The following is a 12,814-nucleotide window of genomic DNA, read 5'->3' as shown; positions in this document are numbered from 1 at the left end:
TCAATATTCAAAACAAAAAGAAAATCCTGTGTTCTCCTACTTATTAAAAACAATACCAATTTCACTCTCTCTGAAATCTTGCTACTAGCAAAGTCTCATGTTCTTGCCTAAATACCAAACACACCACACACACACACACACACACACACACACACACACACACACACCTGGATTGAGTACTAAAGGTTTAAAAATCTGACAATTTACTTCCAGAGAGAAAAAATTATTTTCTGTACTATGTTAAACTATTAAACCCAAATTAAGCAGAAGAAAGGAAATAATAAAGGTAAGACTGGAAGTCAGCTACATAGAAAACAGAAACTCAACAGCCAAAACTCAATGAAACCAAAAGCTAGTTCTTTCAGAAGATCTATAAAGTTGATAAATCTCCCATCAAAGTGATCAAGAAAAATTTTTAAAACACAAATTTCCAATGTCAAGAAGGACAAAGATGACATTACCACAGATTCTACAGCTATTAAAAAAGGATAATCAGGAGAATTGGGGAACAATTTTAGGCCTATAAATTCAATAGAGATGGGCTAATTCTTTGAAAAACAAAACTACCAAAGTTCACTCAATAAGAAATCAATAACCTAAACAGAAACAAAGAAATAGAATCTATAGTTAAAAGCCTCCCATAGCCTATAAAGTTAAAGCTATATTTACATAAAACCTAGCAATCCCATTCCTAGGTATTTGCCCAAGAAAAAAGAAAACTTAGAGTTACACCAAAACCTGTATGCAAATGTTTATAGCAGTGCAATTCCTAAGTGCCTCAAACTAGAAGCAATCTAAATGTCCTTGAAGAAGTAAGCTATGGTACATCACACAATAGAATACTACTCAGCAATAAAAAAGAGCAACTATTAATACATACAACAACATAGATGAATTTCAATAGATTTTGCTAAGTAAAATAAGTCATATTCAAAAGGCTACAAGCTATATGATTTGATTTACAGGACACCCAGGAAAAGATATGACTATAGGGATGGAGAACAAATCAGTAATTACTAGTGGTAAGGGGTAGGAGGAAGGGTACTACAAAGGCATAACATAAGGCTATTTTTAGGGTTACTGGAACAGTCATGCATATAGATTGTGGTATGGAGATCCAACTGTATGCATGTGTCAAAATTCATAAAGCTAACTATATTAGTTAGTATCCTTCCAGAACTAGAACAAATGATCCTATTGTATGGAACCACAAAAGACCCCAAAGAGCCAAAGTAATCTTGCAAAACAAAAACAAAAACAAAAACAAACAAAAAACAGAACAAAATTGGAGGCATCATACTATACTACAAAGCTATAGTACTCAAAACAGTATGGTACTAGCATGGAAACAGACACCTAGATCATGGAACAGAATAAAGAGCCCAGAAATAACTTCACACTTATATAGTCAATTAATCTACGACAAAGGAGGCAAGAACATACAATGGGGAAAATACAGTCTCTTTAATACATGATTGGGAAAACTGGACAGCTACATGCAAAAGAATGAAACTGGACCACTTTCTTGCACCATACACAAAAATAAACTCAAAACAGATTAAAGACCTAAATGTGAGACCTGAAACCTTATGCATCCTAAAAGAATACATAGGCAGTAAATTCTTGGACATTGGCCTTAGTATTTTTCCTAATCTATCTCCCCAGGCAAAGGAAACAAAAGAAAAATAAACAATTGGGACTACATCAAACTAAAAAGGTTTTGCACGGTGAAAGAAACCATCAATAAAATAAAAAGGCAATATACTGAATGGGAGAAGATACTTGCAAATGATATAGTTGATAAAGGGTTAATACCCCAAATATATAAAGAACTCATACACCAAACAATCTGATTTAAAAATTGGCAGAGGACTTGGGTAGACTTTTTTCCAAAGAAAACATACAAATGGCCAAGAGACACATGAAAAGATGCTCAACATCATTTATCATCAGGGAAATGCAAATCAAAACTACAATGAGATATCACCTCACACAACTCAGAATGGCTAGTATCAAAAAGACAAAAAAGAGTAAGTGTTAGTGAGGATGTGGAGACAAGAGAATCCTCAATATCCCTCATGACCACATATGTAAAAATTCTTAATATGTAATAATGATATACAATAACAACACATAAAAAGAACAATATACCATGACAATTGGGATTTATTCTGGGAATGCAAGATGGATTTAACATTAAAAAGTCAATGAATATAATTTACCATGATAACAAACTAAAACAGAAAAACTGTATGAGCATCTCAATAGAGACCAAAAAGCATTTGACAAAATTCAACACCCATTCCTGATAAAAACTCTCAGGAATCCAGGAATAAAAGGGAACTTCCTCAAACTAATAAAGAGCACATACAAAAAATGTACAGCTAACATATTCAGTGGTGAAAGGCTTCTTAATGGCAACACTCAAGAACAAGGCAAGAATATCTGCTCTCATCACTTCTATTCAACATTCTACTAGAGACCCTAGCAAGGCAATCAAGCAAGAAAAATGAAAAAAGGGGGACATATTAGAACGGAAGAATACAAAGCTATCTTTATCTACAGATGATATGATTGAGATAATACTATGGAATTTACATAAAAGTCTACCAGAACTAACAAGCATATTTAGCAAGGCCACAGGAACAAAGTCAAAATACAAAAATCAGTGATATTTCTATATACCAGCAACAACTTAGAAAGTGAACTTTTAAAAAGCCTGGGTGGGTGGCTCAGTCGGTTAAGTGTCCAACTTTGGCTCAGGTCATGATCTTGCGGTTTGAGCTGAGCCCCACGCTGGGCAGCACAGAGCCCGCTTCAGATCCTCTGTCCCCCTCTCTCTGCCTCTCCCCTGCGTACACTCTGTCTTTCAAAAATAAACACTGGAAAAAAATATATCATTTACAGTAGCATCAAAAAATAGGAAATGCTGGGGTACCCAGGTGGCCCAGTCAGTTAAAAATCGGACTCTTGATCTCAGCTCAGGTCATGATCTCATGGTTTGTGGGTTCAAGCCCCACATCAGGCTCTGCACTCTCCCTCTCTCTCTGCCTCTACCCCACTCGTGCTCACTCTCTCTCTCTCTCAAAATAAACAAATTAAAAAAAAATTTAATAGGAAATGCTTAGGGATACATACGTAAGACTTGTACAGTGAAAACTACAAAACATTACCAAGAGAAATTAAGGAAAACTTAAGTAAATAGAGAGATATACTGTGTTCTTGGATTCAAAGACTGATTATTAGTAAGATGTCCATTCTCACCAAATGGATCCATACATTCAATACAATCCCACTCCAAATCCCAGTAAGGCTTTCTGTAGAAGCTAAAAATTTGATTCTAAAACTTATATGAAAATGTAAAAGACCTAGAATAGCCAATTTTGAAAAAAAGGAATAAAGCTGGAATACCTATACTACCTGATTTCAAGACTTACTATGAAAGCTACAGTAATTAAGGCTATTGTGGTATTAGAATAAAGACAGGCAAAAAGATCAATGAAATAAGACAGAGCCCAAAACTGACCCACACATTTTTTTAGACAAAAAGTACCAACGGTGCAGTACCAAGTGGTGGTATAGTGGTGAACACAGCTGCCTTCAAAAAGGTGCCAATAGGGAAAAACCATTTTGAGCAAATGGTGTTACAACAAACAACTGAAGAGCCATAGCCTGGAAAAAAAAAAAAAGGAACTTTGACCCTTACCATGCAAACATATAGAAAAAGTAACTCAGAGTGGATCACAAATCTAAACATAAACTAGGCAAACATTTCTTGGTAGAATACAAAAAGAAAACATAAAATAAAAAAGTCAATAAACTGATTTAATCAAAATTAAAAGCTATAGCTTTTCAGAAGATACTGTCATAAAAATGGAAAAGACAAGCCAAGGCCTCAGAGAAAGTATCTGCAAAACATTTATCTGGCAAAAGACATTTCTGCAATACAGAAAGAACTCTTATAACTAAGTAATAATAAGATAAGCAATCCAAAAAAGTTTAATGGGCAAAAGAGCTGACATTTCACCAAAGAAGATACATTGACAGAAAAACACACAAAAACACACTGAGCATCATTAACTATTAAGAAAATGCAAATTAGGGGCACCTGGGTGGATCAGTCAGTTGGGCCTCCAACTCTTGATTCTGGCTCAAGTCATGATCTCACAGTTTGTTAGATCAAGCCCCACATTGTGCTCTGTGCTAAGAGCACAGAGCCTGCTTGGGATTCTCTTTCTGCCCTTCCCTTGCTCACACGCACTCTCTCAAAATAAGTAAACTAAAAAAAAAAAACTCCCTATCTTGGAATTGGATCTCTCTCAAAATAAATAAACTTAAAAAAAAAAAAAAAAACAGAAAATGCAAATTAAAACCATGATGAATTTAAAAAGAGTGGCCATACCAAGTGTTGTTGATCATGTGAAGCATCTAGAACTCTTGTACATGGCTGCTGTAAAGTGATACAGTCAACTTTGGAAAATAATTTCTAAATTTTGGGAGGTTTTCTTTAATTTCTTTGAAGTTAAATATTTTTAGAAATTTAAAGGTTATGGGTACTCTGTACTGTAACTATTCTGTAAGTCTAAGAGTATCTGAAAATAAAGATTTTTAAAAATTTTTAGAAATTTAATATATGAATATTAACATTATTATTATTATAAACAGTAAGTTCTTTTTTCTTTCCTTTATTTTCTTTGCAATATTTTATAGTCTTCACTATACACACAGTTTTGTAAAAAGTTAAATATAATCCTACCTTATGTATGAACTAGCCACTCCTGGCTATTCACACAAGAGAAATAAATGCATATATGTATACAAACTTTTACATATATTTTTGTAAGCAACTTTATTTGTAATAGCCAAAGCCCAGAAACAACTCAAATGTTCATTGTGGTGGCTTTAAAATATGTCCACAAATTCTTTGACACTCCTCCCTTCAAAAATGGAGCCTGATCACCTTGAGAGCAGGCTGGTCATAGCGACTTACTTCTAACAAATGGTAATATGGAGGACGTGGCAATGTATGCCTTCTAAGACTAAGTCATGAAAAGCAATGTAGCTTTTTCTTTGTCCTTGCTCTTGTGCTCTTGGATCCCCTGTTTGGGGAGTAACCAGATTCCATGTACTAAGGACACTCAAGCAGCCGAGGGACAAGGCTCCCTGGCGAGGAACTGAGGCCTGGATCCAACAGCCACACACACTTCCTATCTCGGAATTGGATCCTCCAGCCCCAGTAAAGCTTTCAACCAACTGTGCCCAGCCAATATCTTAATAGCAATCTCATACAAGACTCTGAGCCAGAGCCACTCAGCTAAGTCTAAAGTCTAAAAACTCCTGGCCCAGAAACCAGACAATGTTTATTGTTTTAAGCCACTATATTTTGGGGTAATCCACTCTATGGTAATAGATAACTAATACATCCATCAACAGGTGAATGGATAAACAAATTATGATATATCCATACAATGCAATACTATTAAGCAATAAAAAAGGAATGAATTATTGTTTTTCTTTTTTTAATATTTATTTTTTTGGGGGAGAGCATAAGTAGGGGAGGGGCAGAGAGAGGGACAGAGGATTCAAAGTGGACTCCACGCTGACAGGCTGACAGCAGAGTGCCAAAGTGGGGCTCAAACTCACAAACTGCGAGATCATGACCTGAGCCGAAGTCAGATGCTCAACTGACTGAGCCACCCAGATGCCCCTGGAAAGAATTATTGTTAAACACAACACAATTGAGTCTCAAAATAATTACACTGATTCAATTTACATGTAAGTATAGAAAATTGAAACTAACCAATAATGACAGAAAGCAGATCTGTGAATGTCTAGAAATAAGAAGGCAGCAAATAGAATTACAAAGTAGCAAAGGAAAACTTTTGGGGTGTAACTGTTATGTTCATTAAATTAATTAAGGTGACAGTTTTATTCAGGTTTACATACGTCAACGCTCACCAAATTGTATGCTTTGATATGCTGTTTATACCAATTATCCCTCAGTAACGTTTAAAAATAAGTATATTCCAGAGAGAAGAACACAATGTTTTCCTGTGTAGTGTTTCATTGTTTTAAAACTATACAAACATTACGTAGTATCTACATCCTCCAAGATAAAACATTACCTAAACTAAATTTTATATACGTTTGACTAGAATAGGAAGCACTTTAGGAAATTGCCAATAATCGAGGCTACCCATTTTCAACACTTCGATTACAGTGAAAATTATATTGTTAATGCAAAAGCAACTGAGTAAAAAGCTGTCTCCTACTTGCCAATCTCAAGCCATCCAGCCACAGAACAGCTCGCTAACACTTTTCTGTGGTGAACTGCTGCACAGAACTGCCTCATTTAGTCTCATTTCCTAAGTCACTAATCTATACTCTGCTTGAGAGAGAATTCACACCATTTCTTTTCATATGCTGCAAGTAAAAAGCTATAGAAGACTTGAAAGAAACAGGGACTAAAGTAAAAGTAGCCTTGTCAGGACCAATCTCAAGTAGCATTGGTACCTAGAAGCCAGGTACCAAATGAAGTCTGCAAGACTCTTTCCTTAAGTTTGATTTGATTTCCCCATTTTCCTTGTGTTGCGTTCTACTATCTTCACTAGTTGAGGATTCTGATCCAGATCTTATCCAAAGTGTCCAGTGACCACCCAAAAACTTTACCTAGGTTTTAGACGAAAAAAAATTGTTTTACCCTTGGAATTAAGTATAGCTCAGGTCTTCTGTTTCTACACCAGAAAACGTGAAATGGTATAATAAAACCACAATGACAGACTCGGGGGTGGGGGTGGGGGGGGGAGGTACCAACACAAAAGCTAAGATTCAGTTCCATTTCTAAAATTAGCAGTATTATTCCTACCAACATATACATAACAAATAATCAACAATATGTCATGTGACCTATGCGTGTCCTAATTACAAAAGGATCTGGGGCGCCTGGGTGGCGCAGTCGGTTGAGCGTCCAACTTCAGCCAGGTCAGGATCTCGCGGTCCGTGAGTTCGAGCCCCGCATCGGGCTCTGGGCTGATGGCTCGGAGCCTGGAGCCTGTCTCCGATTCTGTGTCTCCCTCTCTCTCTGCCCCTCCCCCGTTCATGCTCTGTCTCTCTCTGTCCCAAAAATAAATAAAAAACGTTGAAAAAAAAAATTAAAAAAAAAAAAAGGATCTGACTTAAGTGCACAGATAATGGTTGTTTTAAACCAATGGCTTACACTCAGGTTATCCCCCATTCATGTCTGGACACAGTTAAAGCAACACTATCTCAGCTGTTTTCAGAAAACGATGAAAACTGAGATGCAGTTTACGTATGGCAAACAGTACTCTACAAAGTTTAGTACAAGATAGGCTACACATCCACAGTTGGCACTGAAGATTTTCCAGTTCTTACCATTTAGGCCCCATTGGCTCAAAGCATAAATTTCGTAGTTTAAAGTCTTTGTCGCCCATTTAAATATTATTCAGCTACCACAGCATTCTCTTCTATGATTCCTTCCATAGGACATAATCATCCCTCTCCTTTCCAAAATCTATAGAAGAGTACAGGGCTATGGCTGTGAACTACCTGAATCTTTTATTTAGTTAAGCTCATTAGGCCTGTAATAAATAGGTCAATAACAAATCAAGAGGACTCTTCTCTGCTATCATCAGGAACAGAGCCCAATATGCAAATTATTGTTCATTACGTGTTCCTCTTTTTCTATATTCTTTGCCTGTCCTAGCCTATCCATTTCTCTAAATTCTTCTTTCTCCCTTTCTTGAGTCCTCTATAGCAGTGGTTCTTCACTAGCTTTAGTGTGAAAATCACCTGCAAAGCTAACAGAAAATACCAAGGTCCAAGCTTGTTAAAGAAAGATAAAATCCTTCTGTATTTTTATTACATTTGCTAGGTGATTCCATTACTTAGAGATTGAGACAGGCTGCTCTAACCTAGGGATTCTTACATTGGTTGCACATTAGAATAACCTGGGGAACTTTTAAATACCCTGACGCTGAGATAATTAGAAACACTGGTGAGACTCAGGAATCAGCACATTTTAAGCTCCCCAGGTGTGAACCAAAATTATTCGTATCACCTGGGTGCTTGTTAGAAAAGAATTTCCAAAACCAGGCCAGACTTACAGAATCAGAGTCTGTGTTTACTAAGAATTCCAAGTAGCTTATTTGGAAGAAGCAAAACACTGCTTCTCAAACTGGGCTGAACTCTGGAATGACCTGGGGACCTTTGAAAATTACTGATGCCTACTCCCAGAGACTCTGATTTTAACTAGTCTGGGTTACAGCCTTGGTTCATCCACTACCACTCCACTGATAAGAATTCAAGGTAGCTAAAATCACTAAATCACTTTCACTAAAGCAGAAAGAGGCCTCTCTTCAGTGGGTGTCACGACACATACAGTCCTGGGAACTGGGCAAAAACAAAGTAGTCCTTTAGTGCACAGGTCAGCACATTTTTCTGTAAAGGACTAGACAGTATTTTAGGTTTGTGGGCCATGTGGTCCCTGTCACAACCACTCTGTTGTTGTAGTGCAACAGCAGCCATAGACAATACAGAAACAAATGAATATGTGTTCCAATGAAACTTTATATGCAAAGCAGGGGAGGGATGGGTTAGATTTGGCCTTCAAGTCAAAGTCTGCCAACCCCTGCTCTAGAACAGTGGTTCTCAAACTTTAGAGTACCTTAGAACTGCCTAGAAGGCTTTGTTCAAACACAGATTGCTGGCTCCTGGCCTCAGAGTTGCTGATTCAGTAGATCTGGGTAAACTCTGAGAAGCTGAAGTTCAAACAAGTCCCAGGGTGATGCTGATACTATTGGTCCATGGGCCACAATTTGAGAACCGCTGGGTTATTTTTTTTTTAATGTTTATTTTTGAGAGAAAAAGAAAGAGAGCGAGTGCGGGCTCACGTGCACATGAGTGGGGAGGGACAGAGAGAGGGAGACAGAGAATCCCAAGCAGGCTCCCTGCTATCAACGCAGAGCCCAATGCAGGGTTCAATATCACAAACCACGAGATCATGAGCTGAGCTGAAATCAAGAGTCAGATGCTTGACCAACTGAGTCACCCAGGAGCCCCGAGAATCACTGATTTAAAGTAGTGGTTCTCAAACTTCACTACATGTCAGAATCACCTAGAGAAATTTTTTAAATTCTGAAGCTATACTCCAGATGACATAAATCAAAATCTCTTTCTACTGTAAAGGCTCCTAACACTTATGGCACACATTATTGGTGTGTTGAAAGATACAGTAGACTGTTTATATAGAGGGCCACCAATAATTCCTCTCATCACTCCATGTGCATGGTACTCTCCCACCAAGAGGTAGAGTTTATTACCCTTTACCTTAAATCTGGCATAGCCTTGTATCTTGCTTTGATCAAAAGAATGTAGCAAAAGTGATCCTATGTGACTTCCAGACCAAGCCCATAAGAAGTCTTACACCTACTGATTTCACTCACTTGAAAACCAGCTATCACATTAAGAAAACTGACTACCTGGGGCACCTGTGTGGCTCAGTCAGTTGAGCGACAGACTCTTGATTTCAGCTCAGGTCATGATCCCAGGGTTGTGGCATTGATTGAGGCCCACATCAGGGTAAATGTGAGGCCGAGTGAGGAGCCTTGGGGTTCTCTCTCTCTCTCTCTCTCTCTCTCTCTCTCTCTCTCTCTCTCCCTCCCTCCCTCCCTCTCTCTCTCCCTCCCTCCCTCCCCTCCACCCCCATCTGCCCATCTCTCCTAGTCATGCTCTCTCTTATAAAATAAAAAAAAAATTTAAGTCTGACTACCCTCCTGTAGAGAGACCACATTATAAAAGTGAAGTCCTAGAGAATGACAGACTCCAAAGGGCAGGAGAAACCTGGCCAACCTCACCCATTCTAGCCACCCCAGCTGAGGCACCAGACAAATTGGATCCTCCAGCCATATACGAGCCACTCAGCCAACACCAACTGGAGTAGAGACTAGCTGGCCTCCCCAAACCCTGCCCAAACACATGATAGTTGTTGTTTTAAGTCACTAAATTTTGGGGTGGTTGTTAAACAGAGATAAATAAGATGTCAACAGTCATACAGAAGATATTAGTGTCGTGTTTATATAAGCTTTTATAGTGATTTAAGAAGTTGTAAACTATTTGGTACAACCATTCAGAAATTAACAACTGCTGGGGTGCCTGTGTGGCTCAGTAGGTTAAGCATCCAAATCTTCTGACTCTTGATTTCGGCCCAGGTCATAATCTTGTGGTTTGTGGGTTCAAACCCCAAGTCCGGCTCCAAGCTGACAGTGCAGAGCTTGCTTGGGATTCTCTCTCTCTATGCCCTGCTCACTCTCTCTCTTTCTCTCTCTCTCAAAATAAATAAATAAACTTAAAACATTTTAATTAAAAAAGAAATGAACTGCTAAAAATGAATCTTTTTTGCTAAAATTATATTTTAATACTATTTGTCTGACTTGCTCTATAAAGTATTTAAATGCAGTAATTATTGCTTTGACAAAACTATATAATGTTCCCCCTGGCATTACCATTTGAATCACCCAAAACTACTGCAGTCACAATTTGTTTGTCATCACTTCTTCACTTAGTACCCGTTGTCAAATATTTCATCTTTCTTTGGCTCTTTCACAAATTTTTGCTATTAATTTGTTCTTACTTTTCACATTTCTTCTACTAATAAGATACATATGGTTGCTTTGTTAGCATCATCATTTCTTAAGAGGTGTTCCTACTAGAATGCAATTGGAGGCACCTGGATGGCTCAGTCAGTTAAGCGTCCAACTTCAGCTCAGGTCATGATCTCACGGTTCATGAGTTCAAGACCTGCGTCGGGCTCTATGCTGACAGCTCAGAGCCTGGAGCCTGCTTCGAATTCTGTGTCTCCCTCTCTCACTGCCCCTCCCCGTTCACACTCTGTCCTCTCTCTCTCTCTCTCAAAAATAAACATAAAAAAAAAAAAAGAACGCAATTCTTTTTTGACTCTTACACTTTTCAGTAGTTATTTATTATTGGCTTTTGATGTTAATTAGCCAAATTCTGATTCTTGATGAAATTTTGCTGTTTTATCTTTAATTATTAAAAAATTTATTTCTGGGAATGCAAGCTGGTGCAGCCACTCTGGAAAACAGTATGGAGGTTCCTCAAAAAACTAAAAATAGAACTACCCTACAACCCAGCAATTGCACTACTAGGCATTTATCCACAGGATACAGGTGTGCTGTTTCAAAGGGACACATGCACCTCAGTGTTTATAGCAGCACTATCAACAATAGCCAAAGAATGGAAAGAGCCCAAAAATGTCCATCAATGGATGAATGGATAAAGAAGATGTGGTATATATATACAATGGAGTATTACTCAGCAATCATAAAGAATGAAATCTTGCCAGTTCCAACTATGTAGATGGAACTGGAGGCTATTATGCTAAGTGAAATTAGTCACAGAAAGACAAATATCATATGACTTCACTCATATGAGGACTTTAAGAGAAAAAACAGATGAACATAAGGGAAGGGAAACAATAATAATATAAAAACAGGGAGGGGGACAAAACATAAGAGACTCATAAATATGGAGAACAAACAGAGGGTTACTGAAAGGGGGGTGGGCTAAATGGGTAAGGGGCACTAAGGAATCTACTCCTGAAATCATTGTTGCACTATATGCTAACTAATTTGGATGTAAATTTAAAAAAATAATAAAATTAAAAAATATTTTGGTGTATCTTCCGTAAAATAAATGTATTTGACTCAAAGGACTATCCTTAAAAAAATAAAATAAAAAAAAAACATTTATTTCTGAAGATGAAATTAAATGTACATAATCTATTGTGATAAGCACTGGGTGTTCCATGTAAGTGATGAACCACTAAATTTTACTCCTGAAACTAATATTATATTATATGTTAACTAACTGGAATTTAAATAAAAACTCGAGGGCACCTGGGTGGCTCAGCTGTAAAGCATCTGACTTCAGCTCAGGTCATGATCTCATGATTCATGAGTTAGAGTCCCACATCAGGTGAGCCCAAGCCCCACTTTGGGTGAGCCCATCTCTCTCTCTCTCTCTCCCTCTCTCGCTCTCTCGCTCTCTCGCTCTCTCGCTCTCTCACTCACTTTCATCCTCTTTCTCTCTCTCTCTCAAAAACAAATAAAAACTTGAAACCAATATAAATAAATAAATGCACATAATCATTTAAATGGGACTGTAGGCATTTGCTGATTTCAAAAAACATTTTGAAAATTTTATTTTGTGATCATACATAAGAGTAACATTTATTGAATTAACTACAACGAATTAGTATTTCCTATTTATGAAATGTTTCATTTTATTATCTTTCAATATTTATTTTAAAACATTTTAAGTATGCAGAAAATTATACACACATCAATTTCTGAACCTTAAGACATATGTTTCATTTTCGTACTTAAATACATTTGCTTTCTACTGATTGTTGTTTCCCCACCATAATGGACAAATTTTTCATTAAATACTGCCGGAAAGTCATTACATTCAGAATACAATCACAGCGGTCCAAATTCTCTTCTTTGACCTATCTTTTTGTATCAAAGTTATTAAATGAAGCTATAAATAACTATGAAGTTATTAAATGAAGCAAATCATACAGGACTTCAACATGAAATGTCAATTTCATACAGAAAAAGATCTGTACTCTAAACTTCTGCAAACACAAAATAAGAAAAAAAGTTCTTGGGGCTCCTGGGTGGCTCAGTCAGTTAAGCGTCCAACTTTGGCTCAGGTCATGATCTCACAGTTTGTGGGTTTGGGCTCTGCATCAGGCTCTCTGATGACAGCTTGGAGC

The 12,814-nt window shown here is 37.4% G+C and overlaps 1 protein-coding gene across 6 annotated transcripts in view; it reads right to left on the bottom strand.

Annotated features, from left to right (window-relative positions):
• Window positions 1-12,814, bottom strand: part of ACAP2 (ArfGAP with coiled-coil, ankyrin repeat and PH domains 2) — a 155,228-nt gene that overhangs the window by 64,056 nt on the left and 78,358 nt on the right. The window lies entirely within an intron of this gene.

This window comes from Panthera onca, chromosome C2 (genome assembly GCF_046562875.1).
Source record: "Panthera onca isolate mPanOnc1 chromosome C2, mPanOnc1 haplotype 2, whole genome shotgun sequence".
In the NCBI taxonomy this organism is placed as follows: domain Eukaryota; kingdom Metazoa; phylum Chordata; class Mammalia; order Carnivora; family Felidae; genus Panthera; species Panthera onca.
This window is presented reverse-complemented; position numbering and strand designations above follow the sequence as displayed.